The sequence below is a fragment of the Prionailurus viverrinus genome, chromosome B3, assembly GCF_022837055.1.
Source record: "Prionailurus viverrinus isolate Anna chromosome B3, UM_Priviv_1.0, whole genome shotgun sequence".
NCBI classification, from domain to species: Eukaryota; Metazoa; Chordata; class Mammalia; order Carnivora; family Felidae; genus Prionailurus; species Prionailurus viverrinus.
In genome coordinates this window covers 57,982,443-58,007,532 of record NC_062566.1, presented here as the reverse complement: position 1 = coordinate 58,007,532, position 25,090 = coordinate 57,982,443, and the positions used below count along the sequence as shown (strand labels likewise).

At 44.3% G+C, this 25,090-nt stretch overlaps 1 long non-coding RNA gene across 1 annotated transcript in view; it reads left to right on the top strand.

The window, feature by feature from the left end:
* Nucleotides 1-25,090, top strand: part of LOC125168636 (uncharacterized) — a 35,588-nt gene that overhangs the window by 670 nt on the left and 9,828 nt on the right. The window contains exons 2-5 of the long non-coding RNA XR_007153228.1: nucleotides 1,575-1,641; nucleotides 17,476-17,547; nucleotides 20,303-20,481; nucleotides 24,064-24,147. This is a non-coding gene — a long non-coding RNA (uncharacterized LOC125168636). The remainder of the gene's footprint in view (nucleotides 1-1,574; nucleotides 1,642-17,475; nucleotides 17,548-20,302; nucleotides 20,482-24,063; nucleotides 24,148-25,090) is intronic.

Below are 25,090 nucleotides of genomic sequence, written 5' to 3'. Positions count from 1 at the left end.
GTCACCGCCTCAGTGTGCTCAGCTGGTGATGCAGCAGTGACAAGAGCCAGCCCTCCTGCAGGCAAGGCCAAGCAGGCAGCCTCCCACCCACGGAGGACGTCAGGAGTTCCTGAGCTCTCCCCATGACCACATCCCACCCGCCTCTGCCATGACCCTCTACTCCCCAAACTTCTGTTTTGAGGATAGGCGTGAACTCTCCGGCCTCTGACACTCTCACCTGCTGAACGTCCATCTGTAGGGACCTAGGGTTTCCCTCTTCGTCTTTGTCCTCCCCATCCCAACCCCCCCCCCCCGCGCCCGTCATCACTCTGTCTTCCCCAGTGACCCAGTCTCCCCCAGACCCTTCCTCAGCTCCACCCTTGACGCTTGACCCTCACCACAGCTCAAGTTCACTTAGCTCCTTCAGCAATAAGACTGGTGCTCGACCCCCAACCCCATTCCCATCCCTGTTTTCACAATCTCGTGGTTATTTCTGGTTTCCTATTTCTCCAAGTCACCACTATCCGTCCTTAACAGGGACTCCAAACATTGCCCTCTCCCAGCTGTCATCAGGGTCCCTGACTCAGCCTCCCCCACCCCCAAACCCCTCCTTGCATCTGGGATCACTGGCCCAGTCGAGCACAGAGGATTCTCCTGACTCTGCCTGATGGAATTTATGTGACCTGTATGTGTCCCCACTTGAGACTCCACCTTCCACCCTGCTCTGGGCCCCACCCCCAGTCTGTACCCTCACTTGTGCTCACTCACAGAGCTGTCAGTGGAATCCAGAGGTGTGGCAGGAACCTCTCTTCCTGCCCAGCAGGCCTGCTGGGGTTCACAGAGCAGATTTCGGTTCCTGCCTTTTGTGCCCAAAGGGATGGAGCCCTGTTTTCCTAACCTCACCTGCTTTTGAGGGTCCAGCATCTTCCAAGGACCTCCTGGGATGATGGGGGAGGAGGGGAGCTTGCCTCCTCCTTCCCTCTAGTACAACCTGGGTTGCTGTTTGGTCAGCTAAACATTCCCACCAAAAACTGGTAAAGGAAGCAACAGCTGGTTTAATTCTCAGAGTCTTGGCTGCCCGTTTCCTGGAGTTTATGGAGGCAACATTGCCACTTTCTGAGCACCTACTGACTGTATTCATGGGCCCCCAAGGGAAGGTCATCACCCTCTCCCCTAGCTTGGCTAAATCCTACCCCTTCAATCAAGACTCAAGCCCCATGTAGCCCAGGGCTTAATTTAAGAGCCTACCTTTATCACTTGCCATCGTTTTCTCTCTCGGTTGTTGCTGTCTCCAAAAAGAGACAATGTTGTCAACTTTGTCCCTATGATCAGCTCTGGTGCGCCCCACCACACCTAGGCTAGACAGCCGGCCACATGCCAAAAGAGGCAGGACTCCCCTTTCCAAGGGCCCTCGGGACATGTGCTATGGATGGGTGCCCAAGAAGATATGTGCAAAGTTCCCTCATGCCCCATAAGGCCACCACAGGGCTATTCTTGGCCCCTTACTGAGGACACACTGTGTCCTGCCCCTGGATGAAGACAGGAGTCCATCCTTTCAGGGATACACACTAAAATAGTGCTTCTCATATTTCCAGATTTTTATACACCAGGAAAAAGCATTGGAGTTTCTAACTTTTCACTTTGCCGAGAAGTTTACTGACAGTAAGTACCATCTACTATCACCATCATTTCATTTATCCAGAAACTTTAATTCCAATAATATGGGAATGACATAGATGCATTGCTAACATTGTGCTTTTTAAAAAGTTTTTTTTTTTTTGAGGGGTACCTGGGTGGCTCAGTCGGTTAAGCCAACTCTTGATCTCAGCTCAGGTCGTGATCTCATAGTGAACTCAAGCCCCATGTGGGGTTCTGCACTGACGGTGTGGAGCCTGCTTGGGATTCTCTCTCTCCCTTTCTCTCTGCCTCTCCTCCACTTGTCCTCTCTCTCTTTCTCTCTCTCTGTCTCTGTCTCTCTCGAAATAAATAAACTTAAAACAATTTTTTTGAGTTTTTGTTTTGAAATGATTGCAAACTTACAGAAATATTGCAAGAATAGTACAATGAATTCCTATATACCCTTCACTCGGATTTACAAAGTACTAACATTCTGCCATATTTGGTTTATTGTTCTCTCTCTTTCTCTACACACACGGGCACACACACACCAACAGAGAGAGAGAGAGAGAGAGAGAGAAGTCTCTATACCAATAAATGTATTACCTAAACCATTTGAAAGTAAATTGTAGATATGGCCCCTCTTAACCCTGAAATACCACAGTACTATTATCAAAATCAGGAAATTTAGCATCTTTGATACAGTACCATTATCTAATCTATGTACCTTCTTCGAATTTTGCCAGATGTCCCAATAATGTCCCTCCCCACCCTGCTGTTACAGCCCTCTCCTCCCTCCCACCTCCTCCTCCTCCTCTCTCTCTCCTCCCCCTCTTCCTCCTCCTCCTCCACTTCCTCCTCTCCTCCCCCTCTCCTTCTCTTCTTCCTTTCTCTCTCCTCCCCCTCTTCCTCCTCCTCCTGCTTCCCCTCCTCCTCCTTCTAATAGCTATTGTTTTCTCTGGTTCAGGATCCCATCCAGAATCTCATATTGCATTTAGCTGTCATGTCTCTTTAGTCTCCTTCAATCTGAGCAGTTCCTCAGCCTTTTTTTGTCTTTCATGATATTGGCTTTTTTCTTTCTTTTTTTTTTTTTTTTTTTTCAGTACAGGCCAGTTACTATGTAGAATGTCCCTTAGTTGGAGTTTGATGTTTCCTCATGATTATATTCAGGTAATGCGTTTTTGCCAAGAATACCACAGAAGTGATGTGTCCTTTCTCAGTATATCACATCAAGAGGCACATGACATTGGTTTGTCATACTTTGAGAAATGTTAATTTTGATCACTTGGTTAGAATGGTGGCAACTGTGTTTCCCCACTGTTAAATTACTATTTTTCCCTTTGGAATTTGGTAAGTAATTTGTCAGGTGAATTAGCAAGTCTTTTCAATGAAATAAAATTGGCTTTTTGGAAAACTCATTCCATAGCCCTGTTTTCCTCATTTGCTCATGTCTGTTGAAAATATCTTCAAGGGGCGCCTGGGTGGCTCAGTCGGTTAAGAATCTGACCCTTGGTTTCCACTCAGGTCACGATCTCCCAGTTTCGTGGGTTCAAGCCCAAAGTCGGGCTCTGTGCTGGCAGCATAGAGATTGCTTGGGATTTTCTCTCTTTCCCTTTGTCTGCCCCTCCTCCACTCATGCTGTCTCTGTCTCTTTCAAATAAATAAATAAACTTAAACAAGGAGAGAAAATATCTTCAAGATCACCAGTGATCCATATAGTGCCTCTTAAAAATCACTGCACAAGGATGCAAGCAAATTATTCATTTATCTAACAAATACTTGAGTACTATATAAGCCATGTACCTCAGAGGGAAGAACAGCATACAATCAGGACACCATATAATTAAGTATGGCACACCTCTTTTATAGAGGGCCTCTGGACCTAACTTCCAATTTGCAGAAAACACAGGGGACAGAGGAACAAGTTGAACAACTCAATGAGGAAACAACCACTAAATCCAGAATGTGAACCATTCTGTAAGAAAGCTGGCCTACAAAAGGACACTGTCTTGGAAAAAAGAAAGGAGTGACTAATCTGGATTAAACGTTGCAACAATTCATGAGCTTTGATCGAATCCGATTTTCTTCAAAACTATAATTGGGGACAATAGGGGAAATTTTCATGTAAATTAATATTAGATGACATGGAATTTATTGTTAGTTTTCTTAGGTATGATAATGGTTCTTTAATTATGTAAGGGAATGCCCTTATTTTAGGAGAAGCATGCTAATGTATTTAGAGGGGAGGGGGCATGATGTTTGCAATTTACTTTCAGCAAGGGGTGCCTGGCTGGCTCAGTGGGAAGGCCATGCAACTCTTGATCTCTGGGAGTTCAAGTCCCACTTTGGGTACAGAGATTACTTAAATAAATAAAGCTCTAGGGGTGCCTGGGTGGCTTAGTTGGTTGAGCATCTGACTTGATTTCGGCTCAGGCCATGACCCCAGAGTCGTGGGATCAAGCCCTGTGTGGCGCTCCGGGCTGAATGTGGAGCCTGTTTAAGATTCTCTCTCTCCCTCTGCCCCTCTCCCTTGCTTGTGTGTGCTTTCTCTCTCTCTAAAATAAAATAAAATAAAATAATTTAGTGAATAAAATTTAAAGAAAGGTTCCATGAAAATTCATTCATACATCTAGAGCGCGAAAGAGCAAAGTGGTAAAATGTTAAAAATTGTTGATGCTTGATAGAAGGTTTAGGGATGCTCATGGTACTATTCTTTCAACTTTTTGGTGGTTTTGGATTTTTGAAAATTAAAAATATGAAGGAAAAATATATAGGTGTAATTGTGATTACTAAGACTAAAACTCCCTTTAAAATGTTGCTGAATTTGTAGTATTTTTATTATTCTAAGTTTTCTCTGCTAGTTTCTCTTCACTGTTATATGTGGAGAAGGTCCTCAATTTTTTTTTTTAATATATTTAAAAAGGCTCCTAGGGGCACCTGGGTGGCTCATTAAGTTGAGCAGCCGACTCTTGATTTCAGCTCAGGTCATGATCTCATAGTTTGTGAGTTCAAGCCCCATACTGGGCTCTGCGCTGACAGTGAGGAGCCTGCTTGGGATCCTCTCTCTCCCTCTCTCTCTCTCCCCTTCCCTTGCTCTCTCTCTCCCTCTCTCAAAATAAATAAATGAACTTAAAAAAAAAAAAAAAAGGCTCCTAATTCAGCCTTTCTGGAAAGTGTCTGGATAATATATGAGAAATCTTACAAACTTCATAACAACTTTAACTTGGGTATTTACCCAAGAAAATAACTATGGGCTCCTGTAAAGATTCAGCAACAGGGTTGTTCATGCCAGTATAATAATACATCAGTGAAGAAACTGTATAATTTAAATGCTCACCTCTTTATTGTTGATTAGATAAACTATGGCCCAGCCACCTAAAGAAAGGAATGTAGCACAGGCATCAAAAATGTTGTGAGATCGGGGCGCCTGGGTGGCGCAGTCGGTTAAGCGTCCGACTTCAGCCAGGTCACGAACTCGCGGTCCGTGAGCTCGAGCCCCGCGTCGGGCTCTGGGCTGATGGCTCAGAGCCTGGAGCCTGTTTCCGATTCTGTGTCTCCCTCTCTCTCTGCCCCTACCCTGTTCATGCTCTGTCTCTCTCTGTCCCAAAAATAAATAAACATTGAAAAAAAAAATTAAAAAAAAAATGTTGTGAGATCAACCATGTGTTGACAACATTTGAGGCTGGATGACTTGTATATAGGAGCCCATTCTTTTTCCTTAATTAGAAAAAAAACCATTGCAGAACCATGTTTAACAAGTCGAAAGATATTGGTACGATATATTTAGCTTATGAAAAAATGGTATGGGGGTGCCTGGGTAGCTGGGTCAGGTAAGCTATCAACACTTGATTTCAGCTCAGGTCATGATCTCCCAGTTCCTGAGTTCCAGCCCCAAAACGGGACTCCGAGCTGACATTGCAGAGCCTGCTTGGGATTCTCTCTCTCTTCCTCTCTCTCTCTGCCCCTCCCCTGCTCACTCGCGCTCTCTCTGTCTCTCTTTCAAAATAAATAAATAAAGTTAAAAAAAAAAAGAAGGAAAAATGGTATGTACTGTCTAATCCTATTTTTGTTTAAAAAAAAAAAAAAGACTGGAAAAATATACATCCAAGTGCTCAACCTTGATTCTCTCTCCAGGTTGGATTTACAGGTAGTTTTTATTTTTTCTTGTTCCAACTTTCTGGAATTTGTAAAGCGAGCATGAATTGTCTTTATGTTAAGAAGACAAAAATCATGTTTGAAGAGATGTTACTGAATTACCCAGTGTTTTCTTCTACCTAGTATGAAGCATCCCCACTGGGGGTTCCTGGAGCCTCACCCAGAGGTGGGACCATCCTAGGCCACAAGGTGGCAGTGCTGCTCGCTGAGGGCGGCTCTTTAGCACCCTCTATCGCACCCCTGAGTGTCCTCTGCCTCCCTTCCCCCAGTCTCAGCCTCTTAGCCTGAAAAACACAAGAGGACTCCCTGAAAAAAGAAAGGCAATCTGGCGAATACAGGGTCTCCTCCCCACTCTGTACCTGGGTTAGGAGTGTAACTAGTGCCCGCAGTGGCGATGGCAAGTCAGGAAATGTTCCTTTCCTTGGGGATACTGGGAAGCCTCCCCACAGACAGTTGCCTGGTTGTTTCTAGATGTGACAGGGCCGCCAGTGTGTGTGTGTGTGTGTGTGTGTGTGTGTGTGTGTGTGTGTGAGAGAGAGAGAGAGAGAGAGAGAGAGAGAGAATGTGTTAAGAATGTATTCTGCATGTTTTACTGATTATGTCATTTTTCTTGGTGTGTGTTAATATTTAGAATATGTTCTTTTATTTCAAAACAACAATTATGGATAGAATGTTGAAGAAAGCATAATATTTACTTCATACCCAATTCTATGCATACTTTCTTCTGCTTTTCAGTCCACACATTGTTCATCATGCTGGAAATCCTTGCTATACCTTCCTTTGAAGCAGGATCAATGCACTATACAGATATAATTTCAGCAAATGACCTAACCAGTATGAAGTGCATTGAATAATGGTATCATTTTGTGTTATGCTCTGTGGACTTTTTTTAAAAAGTGCTTTATCTACAAAACAATAATGTAACTGTATTTATAAAATTGTTTCCCAATTAAGAACATATTTAATAATTTATAAAAGTGGACATTTGCACAATTTTTTATAGTTCGCCTAATTGTTTGAAGTGCAAAAATTAATGTTTTAATATATTCACAGAGTTCTGCAACCATCACCCCCATCAATTTTCACGGTCATTATACTACTGTATCAATTAGCAGTCATTCCCCACCTGCCCCCACATTCCCTCCCCAGACTGCAGCAAGCCCTGCTCTGCTGTCTCCATACATTTTCCTGCTCCAGAAATTTCATACACAGTAAATGGAATCATACAACATATGCTCTTTAGTGGCTGACTTAGCATTATGTTTTGAAGAGTCATCCGTGTTGTCACATATAGCAGTGGTTAAGTCCTTTTTATTGCTGAATAATATTCCATTGTGTGGACTTTTACTTACCCATTCATCAACTGATGGATATTTAGGTTCTTTCCACTTTGGGGTTATTATGAATAATGCTACCATGAGCACTCGTGTACAAGTTTTTGTGTGTGGGTGGATACATGGTTTCATTTTTCCCCCGGGGTATGTACCTAGGTAACTCGATGTTCAACGTTTTGAGGAACTACCAGGCTATTTTCCAGGGGCAATATATGTTGATTCCAATTTCTCCATGTCCCAAACACTCATTACCTGTCTTTTTGGTCACAGTCCTCCTACTAAGTGTGAAGTGGTATCTCATTGTGGTTTGAGTTGTATTTCCCTGATGGCTCGGGACCATTTGCATATCTTCTTTGGTGAAATGTCTGTTCAGACCCTTTGTTCATTTTTTGGTTGGATTATTTGCCGTTTTATTGTTGGGTTGGACGAGCTCTTTATACACCCTAAATATAAGCCCCTTATCAGACATCTGATTTGCAAACATTCTGTCTTATTCTGTAGGTTGTCTTCTTACTTTCGTGATAGTGTTCTTTTGAGGCACAAAAGTTTTTAATCTTTTAAGTTTTAATTTTGATGAATTTTAATTTGGGGGTTCATCAAATCTTAGAAGCCACCCACTCACAATGTCTGGCCCACCCAAGACCCAGGCCGCTGGGGGTTCATACTCTAGTGTCCCTGCTTAGGTATAAATAAAACAGCGTCCCGAATAATTGCATTTGCCCTTAGCTTTTTTTCCCCTGACCCTGTAGTTACCTTGAGTAGTGGTTGGGAGTAGGTTGGGCTTTCCTCTTCTTTCCCACTGAGAGAGCAGAACTGAAGACCCCCTACAAAGGCATCTCTAGTGAGCTGCCTGGTGTCTATGTGGGTTGCCCACTGTAACCCCACCTTAAGGGATGTGGGCTCTGGAGACCAGAGCCAAGCAAAGTTAAAGCTGCTTGTACCCAGGGATAAACACAGCTGACTGTGGCCGCTGTCCTTCCGGAACTTTATTTAGGCACATGAAAATATATGGACTTGTTTACGAGTGTGGGTTGGGGTGGTCAGTTTTTTTCTTTTCAGCAGACTGGGATCATTTTCTTTCAATGCAACAAGTATTCGTTGATTACCTCCTATATGCTAGGCATTTTTAGATCGCTGAAAATCTGCAACTTGCAGTTTTTGCTTAAAAGCATAAAATCTTTCTGTGTCAATACATAATGATCTGTCATTTTTTATCACTGTAAAACATTAGCACACTTAGCATTTTGATGTATTTAATGCTCTGATAAATATAAATTGATCGAAGTACCTCTAGCTATTTCTATCACCATTATTGGGTGGGATGCAATGAACAGATTTCCTAAGGTTAGGGAATTAGACATAAGCAGGGTTATGAGTTTAAGTCATAGACTCTTACTCCCTAATGGGTTAAAACATATTTTTCAGTTTTGCTTTATACTGTGGATCTGTAGAAAGAATTAGATTGGTACAACTATTTTTTTTAATTTTTTAAAATGTCTATTTTATTTTTGAGAGAAAGTGAAAGAGAGAGAACAAGTGAGGGAGGAGCAGAGAGAGAGGGAGACAAGAATCTGAAGCAGGCTCTAGGCTCTGAGCTCTTAGCACAGAGCCTGACACAGGGCTAGAATCCACAAGCCATGAGATTGTGACCTGAGCTGAAGTTGGATGCTTGACAGACTGAGCCACCCAGGTGCCCCATGATGAGAACTTTTAAGATCTACTCTCTTAACAACTTTCAAATATACAACACGCTATTGTTAACTATACCCACCATGCTGTACGTTACATCCCCAGAACTTACTTATTTTATAACTGGACATTTGTACCTTTTGACTCCCTTTCCCCATTTCCCCCACTCTCTTTCCCACTGGCTCTGGCAACCAACAATCCCTTCTCTATTTATGTGAGTTTGTTTTTTTAGATTTCAAATATAAGTGAGATAATACAATATTTGTCTTTCTCTTTCTCTCTTATTTCACTAAGCTTAATGCCCTCAAGATCCATTCATGTTGTTGCAAATGCCAGGAATTCCTTCCTTCTTTGTGGCTGAATAATATTCCATTGTGTATATATATATCACAGTTTTTTATCCATTCATCTGTTGATGGACATTTAGTTTCCTTGTCTTGGCTGTTGTAATTAACATTGCAATGGAAATGGGGGTGCAGATATCCTTTTGAGATAGCGATTTTGTTTCCTTTGGATATATACCCAGAAATGGAATTTCCGGATCATATGGTAGTTCTATTTTTTAATTTTTTCAGGAACCTCCGTACTGTTTTCCTGGTACTGGTACAGTGGCTGGACCAATTTACATTCCTGTCAACAGTGCACAAGGGTTCCCTTTCTACGTCCCTCCCACACTTGTTGTCTCTTGTCTTTTGAATGACAGCCAGTCTAACAGGTGTAAGGTATCTTATTGTGGTTGATTTGCATTTTTCTGATGATTAGTGATAGTGAGCACCTGTGGGGTGCTCACTTTTCACGTACCTGTTGGACATTTGTATGTCTTCTTTGGAAAAATGTCTATTTAGTTCCTCTGCCCATCTTATGATGTTTGTTTGTTATTTGCTATTAAATTGTATTTCTTTATATATTTTGGATGTTAATCCCTTGTCAGTTACATGACTTGCAAATATTTTCTCTCATCACCTGGGTTGCCCTTTCATTTTGTGGATGGTTTCCTTTGCTGTGCAGAAGCCTTTTAGTGTGATGTAGCCCCACGTGTTTATTTTTGCTTTTGTTGCTTCTGCTTTTGCTGTCATATTCAAAAAATCATGAGCAAGACTGATGTCAAGGAGCTTACTGCCTATGTTTTATTCCAGGAGTTTTATGGCTTCAGGTCTTACATTCAAGTCTTTAATCCATTTTGAGTTGATTTTTGTGTATGGTGTAAGATAGTGGTCCAATTTCATTCTTTTGCATGTCGCTGTCCAGTTTTCCCAGAACCATTTATTGAAGAGACTATCCCTTCCCCATTGTATATTCTTGGCTCCTTTGTCATAAATTAATTAACTGCGTGTGCATGGGTTTATTTGTGGACTCTCTATTCTGTTCCACTGATCTGTGTCTGTTTTTATGTCAATATCATACTGTTTTGATTACTATGACTTTGTAATATAGTTTAAAATCAGAAGTGTGATGCTTCCAGCTTTTTATTCTTCTTTCTCAAGATTTCTTTGGCTATTTGGGGTCTTTTATGGCTCTACACAGATTTTAGGATTATTTTTTCTATTTCTGTGAAAAATGCCATTGGAATTTTGATAGGGATTGCCTTGAGTCTGTGGGTTGCTTTGGGATCTGTCATTATTTTCAACAGCTGCATGGTGCCTGATAGCGTGGCAGCATTACAACTCCATGATTTCTTTAACTAGTTTCCTAATTGGGGGCATTCACATGGTCTCCGTATACTTTTCTATTACAAATAATGCTACAATGAGTGCCTTTGTCATGTGACCTTGTGCATATTTGTGAATATTTCTGGTAGACTCCTATGGGGAGAATTGCTTAATTAAAGAGAATGTGCTGAATATTTCTAATTGTTTCCAGGTAACAAGATTGTGTCCATTTATTCTCCTACTACTAGTATATGAGAGGATTCTGCTCCCTGTGGTCTAGAAGTTAATATTATCAAGTTGATAGGTGAAAATGGGCAATAACCTTTTCGATAGTTATCCGCCTCAGCCGTTTATCCTGACCGAGCAGCTTGCAACCCTCAGCACAGGGCACTTCGGGGATACAAATTAAGAAAGGTCAAGTTCTAGCTGTTCTCGTGGGTGAGCTGCAGCTATTACCAACGCTTGCTCAGATTCGTTGTGTACTTTTATATCCACGGTCTGTTTTCTCCCTTACCACCACACCCTCTAAGGTAAATGCCATTATCTCATTTACAGGTGAGGAAACACACCCAGTGAGGCCAATTTCTCCAAATCACAAAGTTAACAAGTAACAGAGCCAGGGAGGTAGGGGCCCCTGAGGGTGAAGGAAAGAACAGCAAGGGTAAGGCCACTGTTAACCCAGGAGTTTGAGTACTGACCTGGATGTCAAGGCCAGAACCAGACCAGTTGTGTGGTCTAGAATGGTCCTAAATTCCTTCCCATGGGCTGCGGCGTGTGCGATCTGTTCTGCCTGCACTTGTCCTGACTGGGCATGAGGTGGAGGCTACAGATATGGAGAGAGGAACCCCCCTGAGTCTAGTAACTCAAAGGGATCAGGGGAAGAGACGAAAGGACTGTTACCCTGGTGCTGGCAGAGGCGTTTATGAACGGATGATATGTGTGCAGACCTTGTCCACGAGCTCATGAGAAATCTCTTCCACCCTCCCAGCTGGCCGCTGTGCTAGTCACTGCCCAGGGCCCTCAGCATAGACTTCATTCCTCCCAACAAAGCATCCACTTAAACAGTCCTTGTATTACCGTGGCTCTACGCCTAGGAATTCCAAGGGCAGATTTGTTTAACCGTTTCTGGCTCCAGTACTTGTAGACTGGTCCTCAGAACTCAATGGTTTGGAGAAATATTTTCAGCAGACTCCAAGTGGGGAGCCGGCAGGCAGCTCAGCGTCTTTCCTTTGAGAGTGCATTTGTTCCCCCAGGGAAACTCAGCTCAGTGGACACACTTCTGGGGTCATAAAAACCCCTGTGGCCTTACACCATCAGGATTTTAGTCCCCAAACATGAGGCTCCTCAGGGTGGTACCATCTCAGCCCCTCCCCGACATGACCTGAGGGTTGGGGGGGGGCACAATGCACACTTGCTTTGCCAGCCATGTGAAGGGGGCTCTGCCACTGGGTAGCTGGCTGGTGGTTTCAGATGTGAGAGGCCCGAAGACTACGGAGAAGAGTCTTGTATCCTGAGCCTAGTGAGAATGTGGCCCAGGATCTCAGGAAGGTACAGTCTCTCTGCCCTTTTGTTTGTAAAAACAGTAAGAAATCTATCCTGTGGTCATGTGAGAGAATGTCTTTATTCTTAGGTAACGCGTATACACATGCAGAGAGAGAGAGCGCACGTGCGAATGGTGCATCTGGATAAAAGGTATTTGGAAATTACTTATACCGTGCAACTTTTCTGTAAGTTTGAAACCATATCAAAATTAAATGGTGACTGGGGCGCCTGGGTGGCGCAGTCGGTTAAGCGTCCGACTTCAGCCAGGTCACAATCTCGCGGCCCGTGAGTTTGAGCCCCGCGTCAGGCTCTGGGCTGATGGCTCAGAGCCTGGGGCCTGTTTCCGATTCTGTGTCTCCCTTTCTCTCTGCCCCTCCCCCGTTCATGCTCTGTCTCTCTCTGTCCCCAAAATAAATAAATGTTGAAAAAAAATTTAAAAAAAAAATTAAATGGTGACAAAAAAGTAGAATTATAAAACTCAAAGAAGCATACTTAGGTACATTAATTCTCATTCACACCTGACTAGCCCAAGAATGGACTTCATTTTTGTGTAAATTTTGAATTATTTGTACCCAGTTGTAATCACGGACAGTTTTGTAGTCTGTTTTTTGTTTGTGTGTTTGTTTTTACTTGACCTCGGTCGCAAACTGTTGTCTCTGCTGTTACACGGTCCTGATAACTATCATCTAAATGACTTACAAAATACCATTACAGGTCATAATTTATGCTTTCCCATTGGTGGACACTCCAGAGGAAGCAGGGGATTGATCTGAGTTCATCATGAACTTTGTACCAGGGGCTATCCACCACAGGCCTTATCTTATTTGCCCCTCACAATCATACTAAGATAAATATTTTTACCCCCAGCTTGTGGGTATGGAGCTTATAACAAGCCAACCCCACTCACGCAGGGCAGATTCAGCATTCAAACCCAGTCTCTCTGACTCCTCTGCTCATGCCTTCCCTTGGCTCTTCCACCACTAAAGACTTCTCTTCTTCCTCCTCTAACTGCATGGCTCTTTTTCTGTACTGCAGTTTCTATCTTGGACTGTAGTTATTAATTCCATGTCCCCAACACTGAGGCTAGCCTATGGGCCCTTTGAGGGTAGGGCTCACAGCAGTTTACCCTTGGAGGCCTCAACGTACTTAGGCCCTATGGAGGTCATTCATGGCAGGAGTTCATGTCATTTATTCTTTCCACACATACTGTATTTATGGAAGGCCTACTATGCTCCAGGCACCGTTCTAGATTCTTGGGACACATTAGCAATTCAACAGACAAAATGGAGCTTATATCCTAGGGGAAGAAGATGTACAATAAAAAACATACGTAGTAAATAAGAAAAGCATATGTTATGTTAGTCGGTGCTAAGTAATATGGGAAAAGAGAGCACAGTAAGGAGAATAAGGGATTACAGGAGGAAAGGTGTTTTAATTTTCTTTTTTTTTTTTAATTTTTTTTTTCAACGTTTATTTATTTTTGGGACAGAGAGAGACAGAGCATGAACGGGGGAGGGGCAGAGAGAGAGGGAGACACAGAATCGGAAACAGGCTCCAGGCTCTGAACCATCAGCCCAGAGCCGACACGGGGCTCGAACTCACGGACCACGAGATCGTGACCTGGCTGAGGTCGGACGCTTAACCGACTGCGCCACCCAGGCGCCCCGGGTGTTTTAATTTTCAATGGAGTAATTAGGGTAGGCCACACTGAGGGAGTAACATTTGAGCAAAGATTTGGAGGAGAAGAAAGTGAATACCACATGAATGAACACATGAGGGAATAAAGTTACCTTTAGGATACATTCTAACTATACAATTAGAAAGTGGTCATTAGAAGAGCTAGGACCCATGGGGTGCCTGGGTGGCTCAGTCGGTTAAGCATCTGACTTTAGCTCAGGTCATGATCTCATACTCCATGAATTCGAGCCCCGCATCGGGCCCTGTGCTGACAGCTCAGAGCCTGGAACCTGCTTTGGGTTCTGTGTTTCCTTCTCTCTCTGCCCCTCCCCTGCTCATGGTCTGTCTCTCTCACTCTCAAAAATGAGTAAGTGTTTAAAAAAAATTTTTTTTAAATAAAGAAAATTTTTTAAAAAAGAAAAGCTGGGACCCTAAGTCTGAAAAAGTCAGTGCTAAGGAGACATAAGATCAAAGTTTAAAAGATCATACCAAGCACAGACAGGGTGGACAATGGCTCATTCCACAAACAGTGCCAATTTGGCTCCTCAAAGTAATGTCAGAGCGAACAAGAAAAGCTGCTTTACACACAGGTGGTAAACACCTGAGACTTAAACCCCTAAAGCTGGCATGGGCTGAAAACACAGGACAGTTTTCAGTAAACCCATAGACACCAGCCCTGTGGTTGGTGATTGGAAGAAGTTGGGGATATTGGTAGGGCATGCCCCAACCATCTGACGTGATCCAGGACAAAAGTCCAGTCTTGTGCCATGTTAGGACGGAGGACCTGGGTGAGCTGGATGCCACCGAGAGGTCCTGTTGACCCCGGACTGCACTTCTCACATCAGCTAACACTGAAAGCCTTTTCTTTTACATGTCATGCTGTTGATGTTTGTCGAACAAATTGCAAACTGGACAGGTGGAATTATTACACTTAGAATTATTGCATTTGTGAATTTTTTTAATACAAGACTTACATAGAATCAACTTTTTCAAACATATAATCGCACTTTCTGACGGGGCAGGAGATATCATTTTGACCAAAGTATAATCTTTAACAATTTATTTGCTTAGTAAATAATTTCCAAGTTAAATGGCCTTTGTTTTTCATAGACTGTGTCTGTGTAAATACATAAACATGTTATCGATGAAATGAATCATAACTGAAATATGTGAGGTTGGCCTAACAGAGGATTTCTATGCAAATGGAAGCTTCTTTTGTGAAGTAAATACTTCCTGAAATTTTGCCTTACATATGTATATTTTTGTTTATTGGGTTTTCTTAGAGTAGAGCACACCCACTTGACATTCCATTTTTTAAAATGTATTTAAACTTTCTATCTACTGATATGGAATGTTCTCAAAACAGTAAAACACAGATCAGCACATATTGTATGCTGTATCATATGTTATCATTTCTATTAAGAATATACACATACAGGCTCATATATGCATAGAATGTCCCTAAAGGATACACAAGGAGGTGGAAACAGCATCTATCCCCAGGGGAAGAAATGTGATGATTAGAAGGCAGGAGAAGAGGGAGATGTTGTTTTCACTCCATATCTTTTTATATCTTTTGACCTTTGTACCATGTGTATACATTACCTAGTCAGAAAATAGTCTTTTTTTTTAATGTTTATTTATTTTTGAGAGAGACAGGGAGAGACAGTGTGTGAGTGGGGGGAGGGGCAGAGAGAGGGAGACAGAATCTGAAGCAGGATCCAGGCTCTGAGCTGTCAGCACAGAGCCCCACACGGGGCTCAAACCCTTGAATGGTGAGATCATGACCTGATCCAAAGTCAGATGCTCAACCAACTGAGCCACCCAGGTGCCCCAGAAAATAAAGTACTCTTTAATACACCATAAAAAAATAAAGCATCGCTGTTTCAGGACAAATATGTAGTCACCAAAATGACTCGGACATTAAGTAGTGAATGTTAGTGTTAGGACACACTGGTAGGGTCAGGAAAAGTATTGACTGAGTCCAGGAAATGCCTTCTCCAAAATGCTCCCTTTAATTGCAGACTATATTTTAAATCATTTGACCTCAATTTTGTTTTACAGATTTATTCAAGGTACAGTTTATTTACCTGCCTTTATAGTTAGGGATCTCTGCTCTGTTGTCACAGAGTCCACCATATCTGCTCTTAAAGACTGCCTTTTCTTCTTCTTCTTCTTCTTCTTCTTCTTCTTCTTCTTCTTCTTAATTCTTTCCCCACCCCCACCCCCAGTTGCATTTTGGAAACACAAAGACTTTAATAATTATATGAGCCACAGATATGAACACACACTCTGCATAAGGTAAAGTACAAATAGGAAACAGAATCATTGGAAAATATTCTATCTCAATAGTCAAAGAAACTCAAACTAAAAGAAATACCTTATTTAATATGCAAGTCATTCAAAGGTTACCCCCAGTGGCAAGTAGGGTCTGGTAAAAGCTGTATGTATTTATCATTGGCTAAAATATAAATCAGCTCAACCCTTTGGCCAGGCATATGTCAATTCATGCAGCCATAAAAATATTGATGTCTTTTTTTAAAGTATTGTTATCTCTAACATGTTTTTTTTTTAACGTTTATTTATTTTTGAGACAGAGAGAGGCAGAGCATGAACAGGGGAGGGTCAGAGAGAGAGGGAGACACAGAATCTGAAACAGGCTCCAGGCTCCGAGCTGTCAGCACATAGCCCGACGCGGGGCTCGAACTCACAGACCGTGAGATCGTGACCCGGGCTCGGAAGCTTAACCGACCGAGCCACCCAGGTGCCCCTACTTTATTTGTTTTTTTAATGTTTATTTATTTTTGAGAGAGAGGGAGAAACAGAGAGAGAGGGAGGCACAGAATCTGAAGCAGGCTCCAGGCTCTGAGCTGTCAGCACAGAGCCCCATGTGGGACTTGAACCCACGGACTCTGAGATCACGACCTGAGCTGAAGTCGGATGTTTAGCTGACTGAGCCATCCAGGAGCCCCAAAATATTAATGTCTTTTGACTTAGTAATCCCAACTCCTGGGAATTTGTCCTGAGGAAATTGTTTCCAAAGAAGAGAAAAAGCTGTGTGTGGGAAGATCTTCATTCATCTGTATCCATCGAAGGGAAAAGGTGAGGGGCTAGAAAGAGCGATGGTTTTGCAGTCAAGTGTCTGGGGTTTGATGGCTTGATCTTGGGATCTGCCGCTTAATGTCTGTGTGATGTTGGATAAGTGACTTGATCTCCCTAAGTCTGTATCTGCCAGGATGGAAGGAGGGAAATCAGGCTGGGAGAGTCGTGTGGGACCAGAGTCTGGAGGATCTTGACTGCTAAGACAAGGTCCCCAGGCTCTATGAAGTGGGCAAGAGGAGCATTGCAAGTATTTGACCTGAGCTCCACCTCAGGAAAGTTAAGCTGGTGGTGGCATGTAAGATATATGCAACTAGCGAGAAGGTGGAGGTAGGGAGGCCCTTTAGAAGGCTTCCGCAGTAGTGTATATGAGAGGCAATGACTAATTAAATGATGCAGCCTAAATTGTGCGAGTACTTTGTGGGTGATGAGTCATTATCATAAATCTCCAGCCTCCCCGAAGCATCTATTTTATAGCCTGCACTGAGCAGAAATATCACCTAATAATGCCTTATATTTCTAAAGCCTTTTACGGTTCAAAAAGTGCTTTCATGCGTATTATCTCATACGATCTTCTAGGGTGTTTACAAGTTGGTATTGTGAAGGACTTGTCCCAGATATTGTAGCAGGCCTATTCATTTATAATTTCCAGGGTCCACCCCTCCTCTCCTTCCCTCAGTTCCCTTTTGTTCAGTATTCAGCACTTTCCAGTTCTTTTTTCCATTTCACTGCAGAAAAAGAAAAAAAAGAAAAGAAAAGAAAAACAGAGTGGCTGAACAATGCCCCCTGCTTAAGTCCCCCAGAAGGTGGGTAAGTCATCAATGTGCTGAATTTGAGCACATTTGGTTTATTTAATCATGTGTTCATTTTTCTCTGATTGCACTGGAGTTTCACACATTCCACCATATGTTGTCTCCATGATGCTGTGCACACACGAGCGAGAACCCATGCGGGGGCCTAGCTTTCCCTCTCTTCTCTCCATCTCCAGCCCATTTCCCATCCCAGAGAGGGGTGTCTCCCTCTGGAGGCCCAAAAAGGGATCCCCAGTTACACAGACCCAATCCCTGAGAAATGGGACTTGTGATCACCCGGGAAATCTGAGGTCCTGGCCTCCACTGTGATCACAACGTCCTAACTCGGGGCTTCTCTGGCTTCCAGAGGCACTAATGAGCAGGGCTGAGCGGTAATTAAGACTGTGCTCAGCTCCCCATCACACAGCACAGCTGCAGCCAGCCAGGAGGAGGGAGAGGGAGGAGGACACGAAGGATGCCTCCAGCCTTCTCTTCCCACTCTGAGCCCACTCTCCAGGGCTCTGTTTAGTGCAGCAAGGGGAGTCAGTAAAGCCAAATAATGAGGGAATAACTGTAGGATTCAGCTGCCCAAAGCTGGGGAGGAAGCATCCAGATGCCGGCCAGGTGTTGCTTCTCTATCCCATGAGGCGCCAGTGGGTCAAAGCTGTGCTTTTGTCAGAGGTGAGAAGTATCCTGTTTTGCAACCAGCCTGACACAACAGGACCTGCATCAGGATGGGACTGTGGTCTCTCAAGGCAGGGGCAGCATGATACGCACCACCCACTATTCATTGCCATGCAGATATACCATTGCTTCTGGGGAGGCTTCTGAGACCTTCTCTGGCTCATACCCTAGACCAAGGCTCCACTCTGGGTGAGGACCAACAGCAATAACAAATACTGAGTGAGCAACACTGAGCCAAGTTCTGGAGACCCACAGATCCATATGACCCAGTCTCTTCCAGACAGCATACCCTCCAGGGAGGGGGCAGATGTGGAGAGATGTGACTGCTATGATAGTGGTAAGAACAAATTCTAAGGGAAACAGAGTAGCCTGGATAGATTGAGGATAGCTCTGCTTGTATAGTGGCAATCGAGTCATGTCTTGAAGCAGAACACAGATTCACCAGAAAAGAGCTTTTTGGCAAAGGGAACAGAGCCAGCGAAGGCATGGGCATGAAATAGCAGATGGCCTGTCCTAGCGCAGTGAGCATTCAGATCCAGACGGTGAGGCAGACCTGATGCATAGCTTGAGTGGAGAGAGGAGGGATGGATTCTAGGGGTCGCTGGCCTGGTGGGAGCAATTGCCAGTCTGACTCACATTCCCCAGCTTACACCACTTTCAGGTGCACAGATGCTCCCAGACTATCAGAATCCGTGGGGAGCTGTCCCAGCCCCAGGTGCTGAGCAGGAGAGGGATCAAGGGTGAGTTGAGGGGCTGATGGAGAAAAGCCAGAGCTAGGGGGAAGGGGATTAGGCAGAAGGAAAAGGCCCCATGCTCACACAGGAACGCAACTGCAGCCAGGGGAGAGGGGTGCCTGTTGCTAGGCTGGAGCCTGGGCCTCATGTGGGGCGGCGGTCACCCTTTTCCTTCCTGTCCTCTGCCAGCTGCTCCAAGAGTCACAGGTACCTGAAGGTCCCCAAAACCTACTCTGTCCCCAGGTAAGGGATAGAAGTATTCGGTGATGATTCTGTAGGGGCAGAACTGGGAGGTTATGTCAACCACTTCCCAAACATGTAAACCTATGAGTCAGAGAAAGAAAGGTTAGCCTCAAAAATGCTGAATCTTCAGTAACATTGTGACCACTTTCAAATATATACAATCAGGACTCATTTCAAATAGCCTTTTAGAAGCATGCTAACTTTTTTTTTAAGTAGGCTTCATGCCCAGCACAGAGCTCAATGAAGGGCTTGAACTCACAACTCTGAGATCAAGACCTGAGCTGAGATCAAGAGTCAGACGCTCAATCGACTGAGCCACTCAGGCACCCCAAAGCATGGTAGCTTATGACCGCTGGGTTATGGCCGTCCCCTCTCCTGCCAAGAATCAAAAGACTTCCCCTTTCCTTATCTGAGTGACATGATGAAGTTCTCCAAGGGTATTTTGGGCTGACTGATGAATAAAAGGAGCCTGGAATGCTGCTGTGTTAAGTCAGCCACCTCTTGGCTGGTGAGTGCCCACTTCATGACTTTCCTGCATGTAGATTTTTCAGTTCACGACAAGCTTCATTTTCATTCTGAGCTGGTGGTCTTGTTTTCCAAGGCAGTGTTTCCCAAAAGGCTTGAGATCTCTTGCATGGCCATGGCTCAAAAGTTTGGAAATGAGATCCACAGGTGAGCTGTGTCCTCTACGGAACTAACCTGAGGCTGCCCTGTACCCCTTGCCTCTCCCTTAAGGGGTCACAGGGTCAACAGGACACCTGTGGACACCTCTTCCCGGTGCCTGTATGTCTGCCCTGTAGGAGAAAGGTGTAAGGAGTGGAACGGGTATATCTGGACGGGGAGGAGGGCTGTGAGTCCAAGCCTCCTTCACACATGGGAAACAAAATATCTGGCTTCCCTTCTTGTGCCCTTGTCAGAGAAGTGGATCTGGGACCCAGCCTCGTCTCTCCCCACTGACTTGACAGGCATGGGAAGCGACGGTGGAGGGAACTTCAGAGCTGGGGGAAGTAGAGGGAGGATTGCCTTTTATTTTGAGTATCTTTCTTTGGACTTTTGCATTTATAATATTTCTATTTTTGAAAGAATCATTTGGTTCCTTTTTCTTTTAGCATATTTTCTTTAGAGCAACAGAGGCTTTTGCAATATGGAAAAAGTGACATTTGATCTGAAGGAGTGTGGAGGGGAGCTCTGAGTGTGGGGGACTGACCTTTACTAACCACCTACCCAGAGCGGAGGCTGGAGAAGCGCGAGCTGAGCCTGCAGCAGTGATGTCTGGTGCCCTCCACAGGTCAGTTCACAATGGGAGTCTCGGTGACGACCCGGAGCTGTGTGTGCGTGCCTATGCTCGCCCCGCTCTCCAGCGGATTCTCTGGATGGCTCTGGCTAACGTGTCTGTCCACGCGCTCTGTTGCCAGCTGTCCCAGTTCTCTCTTCCTCTCTCCCTCTCTCCTTTCAGCCCAGCCTGGAAGCCCCAGGGCTGGGCCAGAGGGAAGCAGTTGTTGCTGTTTTTCCCCAGCTCCCGCTCAAACGTGACACCACAGAAAGGTCAAGCCCACGTGGTTCTGCACGTCCCCTGCCTGGCCCGCCCTGGCTGTTACCATGACGACTCCTGGGCTGGAAATGTCCTTAGCCACCTCTACTCAGCATGTTGGGTGGCTGTCCCAGGCTCCGTTCTCAGAAAAGCCACTCCAGCCAGCTGTTCCGGAGTTATAGGTCTTCTGGGAATATGGACAGACAGATATAGAAAAACAGATCAAGTCAGAGGCACACACACCGACAGAGACAAAGAGAAATAAGGCATATTTAGGGACCCAGAGAATGTGAAGAGGCAAAAAAGTGAGATGGTGACAGGGTCTCAGTGATGCAGGACTGAGGGATGATGAACAAAGCACAGCAGAGTCTGAGACAGAAACAAGAAAAGAGACAAAGAGAGGCACAGGGGACTCATGACAACAAGGATGAGAGAAGCCCCCACTGAAGAGTAATGGAGATGGCCTGAGGGAGGCAGAGAGGGGAAAGGGGACAGTTGTGACAGGAGTTGGCCCACACTGCCTTGCTCCCATCCAGTATTTGTCTCACCTCCCCAAGGTCTCAGGTGGGATCTCAGGTGATTTGCTGGCCGGGCTCTTTCTCTGGCTGGGTCACATTTGCCATCCATTTGCCTTGCCCTAAGCTAACAATGGTGAAGTTGAACCCCACCCCAGCACACACCCACACCCAGCCCCTCCTTGCCTTAGGGAGGCCCTTGGTTCCATTTCACCCCAAACTCACCATAAATACCTACAGCTCAGCCTCCTTTCTCCCAGGTGGTGGAATGGGTATTAGAGCACTGAGTAGGATGGTAAGAAATGAGGCAAAATTAGGGAGTTTGAGTATGACCATCAGAGGTGACGTAGCCCCTGGGCAGGGGGCAGTTAACTAATATGAAGGAGGAGAGAAGGGGTGACCGGAAAGACTGAGTACCGGTTGGGAATGCAGGGGTAACAGGGTGAGAGGAATAGGGGAGGGGAGTGTTTGGAGTGCTCACCAAGGAGGCCAGAGGAGCACTAACTGGAGTCACAGACCTACTAGGATTGGTCCTCCAGGGCTGGCCAGGAATTTTGCATCCAACATTAGGTCATTAATTTCCTATCTTAGAAGTGTCTCTAAGGCTTTGAGTAAGGTCTCTCAGGGTCTTTGAATTCTCAGTCATTCTTAGCCTTTCTTCTTAAGAAATAATAGCCCATAAGCAGAGGAAACTTGGAGCCCATCCAGCCTCCGACCAGTTCTGTCCTTGACCATTGTAGAATGAACAGTACAACCAGTATCCCTAATGTCACCATGTTCCAGGCTCACATGTGGGTGTAGAATAGAACAGGTGGCAGCCTAGAGAGCCTAGTGCCTTGGTAGCCTCAGAGCAGACAGCCCAGTGAGGAAACTTGGCCCAGAAGGGAGACTTCAGCTCAACATAGCTGTGGGTGGACATCAGATAAGGCTATGCTGAATTAGCCAACTTGGAGAACTCCTTGGGCCACAGAAGCTAGAATGTGAAAATCAAAGGTCCCATGCTGTCCCTGGAAGATAGGTCCCGGACTGAATGGGAAAGGGACTGTGGCAGATGTTGTTGATGCCCTACCCCACATCCCTTCAGCCCACCTCTATGTCCAACTGCGGCTGTGATGGACAGTTCCAGAACATGTTCACAGTTTCCCATTTATGATATAATGATTTGTAAGAAATGTATATTTAGTCATTCAGATGACCAAAGTATCTTTCTCAGATATATTTGGTCTTCATCCACAGTTCCTGAAAATACTTCACAGCCATAAAGGTGAAAAGGGTGTCTTATAATTACTGAAGTTGACTTATAGACTCCACCCAAAGGCAGCGGCTGGTTTCCAGGAGAAACAACTTTGTGATTAGAGTGTTGGAACTTTCAGTCCTACTCCCACCTCCACCCCAACCTCTGGGGAGGGGAGACTGTAGACTGAATCAGCCAATGGCCAATGACTCAGTCAATCATGACTATGCAATGAAACCTCCATAATAACCCAAAAGGACTGAGTTGCGAGAGCTTTGGAGTTGGTGAACACATGAAGATTATGGAGAATGGTGTGCTTGGAGAGGGCATGGAAGCTTCGTGCCCTTTCCTCATACCTCACCTTATGTATCTCTTCATCTGACTGTTGACTATCACATCCTTTAATAAACTGATAAATAAATGTTAAGTGTTTCCCTGAGTTCTGTGAGCCACCCTAGTAAATTAATTGAACCTAAGGAAGAGGTAGTTGAAACCTCCAATCGGTCAGAAGAACAAATAACAGCCTGGGGTGGGAGGCAATTTTGTGGGACTGAACCCTTAACTTGTGAATCTGATGCCATCTCCAGGAAGATAGTGTCCGAATTGAGTTGAATTCTTGGACACCCTGCTGATGTATGAGAATTGCTTGGCACTATGTGTGTGAGAACCCAACCCACCCCTGTTGGAATTGGGTCCAGGAATCCTAATAGACCATCCTTCTCCTTCTCTGTGGGAGGCTTTTCTCAGTCTCTGCAGGGCAGCCTAGAAGCAGTAGGAGATTAACACTCCCAAAAGACAAACCTCAACCACTGAGGGATGGGGACTGGTGGAATTATAGCCATATTTCCCCATCGCTCAGTAGGAGAAATTCTGAGCTGTGATCTTTTATGCACCTCAGAGTGATCCCAGAGGGACTGAGCCCTAACTACCCACAAGGAACCACTCACTAGACCCTTCACCATCTCATTCTCTTTGCTCCATTATTCTTGCCCACCCCCTAAAATAAACTGTCTACATCCAAGACCTTGTCTGATGGTATGTGTTCAGAAGACATAAAATAGCACAAGGGCTGTCTTTCTGTGATCTTCCCTGCCAAAAAGTCTGTCCCACATGGCTGGGCTAAGATAAGAATTGTTGGAGAGCTCTGCCTCTGACTGATTGTTGGTAGGTGATCAGATGTTTGTTGGAAGAGGTCATTATCATGTAAGGAGGTCATTATCATCTAAAGAGCTCAACAGCTCCTCCTCCAAGATTTTGCGGAGTCCAGGGCTGACTTATTAGCAGCAAGCACCTGTAGGTCTCTGATGGACAACCATAGACTTTCATAACTGGAAAGGACCTTAGGGGTCATCTGATCCAACTTTCTATGAAATAAAGGAATCCATTTACAATATCTCTGATGCCTGATTGAACATATATTATTGGACAGCTATTAGAAAGTTTACCTTACATTGAATTGTGATTGCTCTCCCTGAAACTTACCCCCAGTGGTCCTAGTTTGTCCTTTGTATGTCAGTGTTTCATTTTTCTGCTCAAGACTCCTCCAAATATTTTAAGGCCAACCATGTTTATCATATCTTCTCTTTCCAGGCCAAATTTTATTGCCTTGACCTTTCTTCAAATGAGATGATCTTCTGGGCCTCCTTACGCTGGACCCCTACTCCAGGCAGCACTGTGAGTTTGTCAGTGTTCCTCTTTCATAGTGCCCAAATGATACTTCAGAGTCGTATGGCCAGTGCAGAATTTATTTTTATACTATTATAGCCCTAAGTACATTTCCACTATTGATTCCTAGAATTATAAACTTTGGCAGGTACACAACACTACTGACTCAACTGAACTGTAAAGACATTGAACATCTGTTGTTTTGGTTTCTCAGCATCCCTTTTGCTTTTCTTCAGGTAACAGCAACTCTCTCTCACTTCCCATTTTCAAATGGTTCTGGTGGGATTGCCAACCACGGTACCCTGTGCCTCTAGCCATAGGTTTTGGCCCATGACCTAGGCTCAGCCAATGAAAGCCAGTCCTTTCCCTGGTCACAGCAATTGGTTTGATGATTAGCATGTGACTCAGGCCAGGCCAATCAGAATCCTTCCCTGGGATTTATTATATGGAGTTGGAAGGGCTGGATTTGCTAAGCTGGGATGATGTAAAGAACTCCCAGGCCTATATCTGCTATACCTACACACAAAGAAATAGAGAAGAGTGAAAGAAAGAAGAGATTGAAGATATTACTTGAGTATTTGGATCCAGATGACCTTGAGGCCAGCTCTACTTCTGTCCTTATCAATCAATGTCCCTTTATGGTTTAATCTAGATTGAGTCTGTCTTCTGTTACTAGAACAAACTAATACACAGTTCTTTTTGTGTCCTCTAATTGTGTAGTTACTTTTTAAATCCTAAACGAAGGGCTTCATACTTATCCTTATTAGATTTCATACTTTGTCCCATCATTTCAGTCTACAAAAATTTAAAGTCTGATTCTGTTGGTCAGTCAATTACCTATCCTCTCACTTTTAGTAAGGATGTCTTCTATGCACTTATCCAAATCATTAATAAAAATGTTCAGCTCAGCAGAGTGAGGAGGAAGAAAAAGAAGAAGGAGGAGGAGGGGAGG